Source organism: Equus asinus, chromosome 20, assembly GCF_041296235.1.
Source record: "Equus asinus isolate D_3611 breed Donkey chromosome 20, EquAss-T2T_v2, whole genome shotgun sequence".
Lineage (NCBI taxonomy): Eukaryota > Metazoa > Chordata > Mammalia > Perissodactyla > Equidae > Equus > Equus asinus.
The window spans coordinates 70,430,318-70,438,675 of NC_091809.1; the positions used below are offsets into that span (position 1 = coordinate 70,430,318).

Here is an 8,358-nt window from a genome sequence, read left to right on the forward strand (position 1 = left end):
AATGTCCAACATGGACTAAAAACCTATAATAGCATAAGTAAATAGACATTTATTTACTATGTTAAAATGATTTAAGCTTCATACAAATCAGCATTATTTTAGCAATTGGAAACCCTGCTTTAACGCTCTGAAGCATTAGCTTTAAAGTCACAACCAGGACAAGAACATACCATCACTATTAACATTGTTTCAGGCATATGGCACAACACATTTAGAAAGAGAAATTTAAGGTATAAAAAGTATAAGTATTGTGATTTCTGATGTTATAATTGTTTACCTAGAAACATGCTTATAAGCAGTAAAATAAATCACTAAGATTTCTAGTAACAAAATTAACACAAAAAAACAATGTTTTTTGTATACAAAAGAGACAACTACTCAGTAGATGTGAATGTTCATGAAAACGAAAATGAAAAAAGCCAGGAACTTTCAGGAAAACAAAAGAATAATGAGAGGGCGCTAGTCTTAAATTTCCAAACGTATGAGTAAACTGCGAGAATGAAATCAGTCTGGCACTGTTGCATAAATTCATAGATCAGTGAAAGATAGATGTGGGAAATATGCGAATTTAGCAGCAGGAAGAAGTCGGGGCTTCTGTTGAAAATAAATTCAGACTCTGCCTGGAAAACTAGTGAAGGAACTCATTCAAATGAAACAGATGAGTTTTTAAAATTTTTATTTTTTTAAAATCAGAAAGAAATACCTCGTTGGCAGCTTGGAGCATAAATATACACATGGAGATACAGTTGTCACATGAGTCTACCCATTCCCACCTTGAGAATGGCCTAATCCTTGCCTCCGGGGGTAAAGAAGAGAGATAAGAGTTTGATAATTTTCTTAAAGGCACCTACCCTACTTCCCATCAAATACTCCCATTGCAGTTCTGGCGCAGGGGTCCATAAGGAGCACTCCACAGAAAAGGAATAGATCACGCCAGAGGATGAGAACAAAATTTTTCACTTCAGAAGTATTCAGTCTAATGCATGGTGTCTCCCACAACCCAATCATCATGATGTTTTTTCCAAGAACCTTAATTGCATGGAGTTCCATGAGGGTGTCAGGGGCTGTATTGGAGGTGTAGGGTCGGGGACAATACAGGCTCATATTTACAGTTATTCCCCCAGCTATCCTCCCATGTTTATGGACCTGATATAGTGAGTACTGCAAGTTCTCTTCCTTGCTATCTGTCTGACTCTATGTTGGGGTGGGAGGAAGGTGAAGGAAGGAAAGAAGGAAGGAAGAAAAAGAGGCAGGGAGGAAAGTCCCTTCCCTTTGACATAGATGCCCTGAACTTTTGCTGGGAAGTTCTCTGCCCCACCCTGTAGGGTGTGAACAAAACTCAGTTGGAGTCTGAGTCAGAGGAGTCCTCTGAGGAATATGAGCTGGAGTCACTGCCCTCAGACTCACACTCTCCATCTTCCTCCTCACTGCTGGAGTCTGAACAGTTCTTGCCTTCCTCCTCTTCCCCATCTTCCTTATTTTCTTCTATCCCCATGAGGCATGAGAACTGCCCCCAATAGTCTGATGATTCTATCTCAGGAGACTTCAGCTCCTGCTCCTCTCCAAGTCCTTCTTGAGGACTCCTTGCAGATGGGGACTGCAGATCCGTCCGTCTCATCTTGGGGTTCGAGCCTCCCCTCATGCCCAGGTTCTTACGCTTAGTATAGGTTGCTTCTCTGTATGCAGCATATTCTTCAGGAGACAGACTCTGGAGCCAGCGATCCAGGTCCACCTTGTACTGTTTCTGCAGCTCCTCAGCCTGCTTCTTATAGTGCTCCTTCTGGCTCTGCGGGATGCGCTGCCAGCGTCTGCCAATCTCCACCATGCGCTCCCTCAGGGGCAGGTCCTGCAGCTCCCTACTGGACCACAAATCCTCGTAGAACTTCGGGTATCCGTGCATGGGGGGCTTCTTGGGCTCTCTGTGGAATTTCATCTTCTGGGAAAAATAGTTTTCTTCACTTTGGAAGAAACTTCACTTTTTTCCCATTTCCCTGAACCTTCTTTTGGGCTTTGCTTGGGCTTCACTTGGGAACATCAGATTTCTTGGATTTCTGGACTAGATCAGAGTGCTTTTCCCTGAATCGAGCCAGTTTCTCCTCAAACTCCTGTTTCTCCTTTTGGAAATCTTGAATATATTTCAGCTTCCTCTGCTCTGGGAGCTCCTTGCATTTCTCAGACAGGAGCTTACCCAGCTCCTGGTTGCCTAGGTCAGGGTATCTTAGAGAGAATTGGGGCCACTTCTCCTGGAAGAAGTGGCAGTAAGCAGTCAGTGGGGAAGTCAGGATGTTTATTGCATTTTTGCTTCTGTGGAGATTTTTGACACATTCAATAGCTACCAGGACTAATTCTTTCAAAGCATAAAATTTTCTCAAGCTGTAAGAAATCTCTAACCATTTGAGTTTGCACATTTCTCCAGAAATGTCTTAGAAAGCTATTTCCTCCCAGTCCATGTGTGACTGGGTTGCTTTGAACATGTGGCTATCAATGGATGGAAGATTGCTCTCCATGGGTTCCAGTAGCCTCACAATGTTTTCTTCGGACCAGTCGTCTTGGATTTTAGACAACACCATTTCTAGGTCTTTGGGGCGCCTATTAGGTCCCAGTTATGCAGACACCACGGCAAGAGTTCAAACTTCTTCTCTCTCAAGATTCAGCAGGAGAGTTATTTCTGGAAGTCCTGCAGTGTGTGTGATTCTATGTTTATGTAGAGAATGGGAAGGAAAATTACTTTCCTTCTGTGAAATAACTGAGATAATCACACTCCACCCGGAACAAGTCACTTCTATCTTTTAACTTACCCTTAAAAATAGAATGAAAATTGCCCCGACTTCTGAGTTGGATTTTGTGTTTGGCTTTCAAATGCTTCATTGGCACTATTCAAAATCCCCCCTCATCTTTCTAGCCTGCCTTCCACCCAGTTACCCATTCTGACTTCTTTAATCCACTATCTCTTGTACATTATCTTCAGATCATGTCAGACATATGACCTCAAATTCTCATCATAACTCCTTCGATAGTCCCTTTATGAAACTCTTCCCTCTTAATACTAAGCCCCAGAAAATCCAACTTGCTAAAAAATTAAATAAAATGATATCTTGCCTGAATGGAGGGTAAAAGAGGAATGTAACATGAACCCTTCAGAAAAAACTAATATATACTCAGAAAAAGGGAAAGAGAACATTAGACCTAAGGGAAAAAGGGAAGGTGAACTGAGGATAAGCTTCTGAATATTGTGAAGAATAGTCTGGAAATGATTTGAAGTTCTCAGTAGAGTGAAAAAAGATATAGCCTTGAGGAATTAAGTTAAAAAATTCACCAGAAGAGGGGAGAAATTCAAAATTATTATAATAACTCCAGAATAAATAATAATGAATGTGTCAGAAAAAATATTAAAATATGAAATACAATTCTAGGGAGAAAGAATTGCTCTCTTTCCAGTAATTCTACAAAGTTTCACAATGTATGTAGAGGAGTGGAAATGTGCTGTAGTTGTCATGTGGCACTTTCACGAGCCAGGCATTATTCCAAGTGCTTTACAATTATTATTTCATTTTCATCTTCCCAACTCTCTGAAGTGTGTTTACCATTATTATATCGCCACATGGATAAGGGAAATAAGAGAGCTTATATAAGGTGCCAAAATTATAGAGATGGTAAAAAAAAAAATTAGAAAATTACAAGAAACTCTTGAAAGGAACATTTAGAGAATAAAAAAGATTTTCTATTTTTAAAAATAGAGTAGAAATGAAAACAGTAGAAGATTAGAAAAACATAACTTGGAAAGTAGAATTACAATTTTAAAAGATGGAAAACAGATAGTGTCAATCAGAAAAGGTAGGAAGCAAAATCGAATGCAGATGGTCCAAGAGATTTTAACGAAAGGGATACTAACAAGATTATTAGCAAGCGGGAGGGAACCAACTCGGGGATGAGGTACCCAAAGCCCAGCAGCAACGGTGGCCAGCAGTTATCACCTCTAAACCTGAATGGGGTAAAACAAACTCTAGATGAAACTGGGGAATTAACAGATATGTTTCAAATCTTGAGAAGAGGTTTTCAGTGCACAGTGATTGGAGAGGAGTTTGTGATAGGTTTAGAGAAAATCATGGTAGTGAAATTTATAAACTCCAGGGGAAATAAAAATGTTATAAGAAAAAGGAAATGTAATTACAGTACAACTCATGACTCACTGATGATTTTCATTTTATATAGTGATAATAATTGACAAAATAATGTACAAAAATTATAATGCAACTATATTAGGAAGATGAGGGAAAGAAGTGAATAAATGTATGAGGGAGGGATGAAGGAGTTAGCTAAATTTTCACTTCTCCTAAAGTCAATAGACATTAATTTAGAAGTGTCAGAATAAGCATATTATTTAGAATCATATACAGAACAACAGAGACTGTCTTTTTGGGTAGATATCAAGATAAAGAAGACAGTGTATCTGTCATCAGAAGCTTACATATGGAAGCAAATAAAATATCGCTATCTTCACAAACCAAAATTACTTTCAATACTTTTTACGATTCTATATAACCTTCCCCCATCCATCTCTAATAAAAAATAATTTCTCTTCAGTGTCAACACTCTTGAATTTAAAAAATCTTAATGCAAAGGATACCCACTGTTTGAAATGGAAGAGCAATATATTCCACAATCATATCATGTATACTATCATTCACATTTGAAAATACGTAACTCCCAAATTTAAATGACAATCAGTTTCATTTAACATATCCTGTTTTAAAATCAATGACCAGAGGTAATCAGCATCCTGACTTCTAGACGAGAGTTAGTTCAGAAATCCTCACTTATGATACTTCAGAGTGTCACGAGTGTCATCTTTCCACAGCCATCACCAATTTTTAGATGGTTATTGGCCATTGTCAAAGATTTAGGCTGCAATCTGAAGTCTCTGAAGAGAACTCATTTTTCGCATTCTACAGAAAGGTTCTCCAAGGACTCCCCCTCCAGAAATTCAGTCTCTTTCTACACACATGGAGTTACAAAATAATGGAAAGAATTCCACTAATTTACAAAATTCTAAGAAATAGTGAAGATTAATGTTATTTATATAGTTTAAGAGAAAACAAAGTAATTGAATATTTTTTAATTGTTTAAACGTATTACCATTTGGGTTGCAAAAAAAGCAAGACAGCTGATGGTTGAGCTAATTCTCTTTTCAAAATTTCTAAGTTAAAGAAATATGAATTCATTTTCTTGCACTCTGTACTTGCTTGAGGTTTCTATACCTGGTCTCATCAACACTCGGAGGAAGTGGTTCTGTGTTCTCTGGGTTCTCAGGACAGAAGCTGAAATTTCCAGGTCTCCACAGTCCAGCCAACTCCAAATGCTTCTGAATAGAACAAACTTGATTTGGAAAACGACTTTATATCAAGATGCTTAAAGCTCCGACTTGATTAGGATTCTGCAGTAAGGAGGACCAGTAGAAGTATGTACCTTCCTAGATCTGGTTAGATTAACTCCCTTCCTAATCTCAAGAAATACCCCCTACAAACACCTCCTAGTGCTGGTTCAGTCTTGTAATTGATTTTTACACAAATAATGCCCACATGACAAATTCATGTCTGAGTTTCAAGGGCTCTCTCATTTTTTCCCCCACATCTGACTATATTAGAATACATCCTTCATTCCCTTGATAATTTCTGCCCTTTCATCATAATAGCCTAGACTCTACTATCATCTTACCCTCAGGACAGCCATTTAAATCTCTTTATCTTGATCAAATCCTACCCACTCTTTTCTGAGATCAAAATATGAATGATTATTGTCGGTGGTGTGGGAGAATGAAAGGTACAAGGTCAAACATCTGTTGTCCTGGATGATTTAATTATGGGTTCAAGGAAAACGGATATGGTGCTAGGTGAATAATTCCTCAATAAGGAAGATATTTAACAGACTTTCATAGGATTTCCAATAATTGGAAATTATAAAAAATGCTTTAGTGAATATGTTTTATATGCTTCCTTGTGTTATTTAGTGTTTATTAAAAATAGTTTAAAAGGCAGTGAGAACTGCTGCACAGGAGATGTGTCAAGTTACATTCAAAAGTGGCATGCCAATTGATGCCATCACCAACAGTGTATGAGAATGCTCTTTATTTCACACTGTAGTTAACCCTAGACATTATCAACATTTTTTATTTACATGTAATACTTAAATATTTTTATTTAGCCAATGAACAGGCGAAAATGGAAACACCGCAAGTGCCTTCAATTGCATTTTCCATTACTCGTGTGATTGTGGATCGACCTTGGGATTATTCCCTTATGAATCCCCTCATCAAGTTTGCCTGTATTTTTTTAATAGGAATTAGTATTTATCTATTGATTTGCATTATATTCCTTTCTACCTACTATTATTTGCCCATTGTGTTTCCAAACACTTTTTTCTCATGTCTACAAAGGTGGGTATTTTTCTGTGCCTACAGAAAATGGCGAATTTTAGAAGTGTCCATTACAATACTCAAGAAGAAATTTTGGTAAAAGGGTTATAGATTTACAATCTCATGGCCAAGACTATCATCACTGAGGAGACAAAGACATCAGGCTGTATGCCATTATCACAGGTTCAATATGTAGGACCACTTACAGAAAGAACTTACAGAAAGCATTACAAAATGCTAAATAAATATTTTGTCTCACTATATGAGTTCCTGTGAGTTAACTGTTCATTTTCTGTGCTAGTTCTGAAAAAGTTTATTGGAAACATTGCCAGGAGACTTAAATTTGGCCTTCAATGTGGTTTATGAGTGAAAAAGAAGAGTCTGATTGTTTCAGAAGAGAAATAGGTAAGAAAGTAATTTATGAGAGAACCTTCAGCAGCATGGAGAAAGAGGCAGCTGAGGATTCATAACCCAGGACCATTCTTAATCTCTTCTGAGGCATTTGCATATGATCGAATGACGGTCAGGAGCTTGTCTAGAGTCTGTAATGATTATCCTCCTTCACATAACAAGTAGAGAGCCTTCGTCAGAACCATCTGGACTGACATGATTCCTTGTCCAGACCTGTTAACAGACTACTACAACCTAATGCTAAGTCTCACATGCTCCACTCCATGACGCCTGCTGCAGTTGAACACCTGATCTCCCAAACAACATAATCCTTGAGCCCCTGCAGATTTTAAAGCACAAAGTTTTATGGCTCCTATGAACTTCATGTTTCTTAAAATCTCAGGTAATGTTAAGTGTTTGGACTAATTAGTTCCAGAATGATATCTACCACTGGGAGGGAAAAGCAATCAAGTCTCAAGAATTATAACCTGAAAGTTCAGAATTACCTCCCCCCATAAAAAGTTCTTAGATCCTAGTCATAATTGTCTTTCTCTTTTCCAGAAATATAGGAACAAGAGAACAAGCTCTGCCTGACGAATCTAGCCTGGGCATGAGCAGCAGCACCAACTCATCTGTTAATTGTGGAAGATACAGTTGCACTATTACAATTTTAAAGAAAAAAGGCTACATCACATTTTTTTTTTTTTTTGAGGAAGATTAGCCCTGAGCTAACTACTGCCAGTCGTCCTCTTTTTGCTGAGGAAGCCTGGCCCTGAGCTAACATCCGTGCCCATCTTCGTCTACTTTATATGTGGGATGCCTACCTCAGCATGATGTGCCAAGCGGTGCCATGTCTGCACCTGGGATCCCATCCGACGAACCGGGGGCTACCAAGAAACCGAACATGTGCACTTAACCGCTGCTCCACTGGGCCGGCCCCTACATCACAATTTTTAGCCAAGTCTCCCAAGAGAGATGTTTCATTAGAATTCTCTTAATTCAGCAAAAAACAATCTGATCTCTGTCCCAATCTTGAATCCAAGAACAAAATGACCTTCCCACATGCCTCCTAAAACCAGCAGAGAAATACAGGAAATGTTAGTTAATGCTGTGTGTCTCCATTTTGTAAGATCATTTTCTTTCCAGGTTGTCTTTCATGTCAATTTTTACTTTTTATTCTATGAACGAATAAAACTTCTTGCAATACTGAAAAAAAAAAGCGACCAGGTAAATGAGTAAATAACTTATTTTAAGGATGAGAACCAGGGAAGTAGCAGATTTTGAATGTAATGATTAAGAAGGTTCCTCACAGCCCCACCTTGATTTTATTGCAATTACAAGTAAGTCCCAGATGATATTAACTCTAATATAAGTAATCAAACCTGAAAGGTGGAGAGAGTGAATGCAATAACTATCTCCAGGAGTATCATTAGAACAAGATACTCTTGATGTAATGGTGAGAAAATTTACCAAATAAACACACAAACTCTCCCCATCTTCCAAAATCAAAGGCAAATACTGAAAGTCCTTAAAGTAGCTAATTCTGCTTGTATGTA

The 8,358-nt window shown here is 38.2% G+C and overlaps 1 pseudogene; it reads right to left on the reverse strand.

The window, feature by feature from the left end:
- Positions 1 to 1,339: 1,339 nt before the first annotated feature.
- LOC106822673 (upstream-binding factor 1-like protein 1) lies at positions 1,340 to 2,576 on the reverse strand (annotated as a pseudogene).
- Positions 2,577 to 8,358: the final 5,782 nt, after the last annotated feature.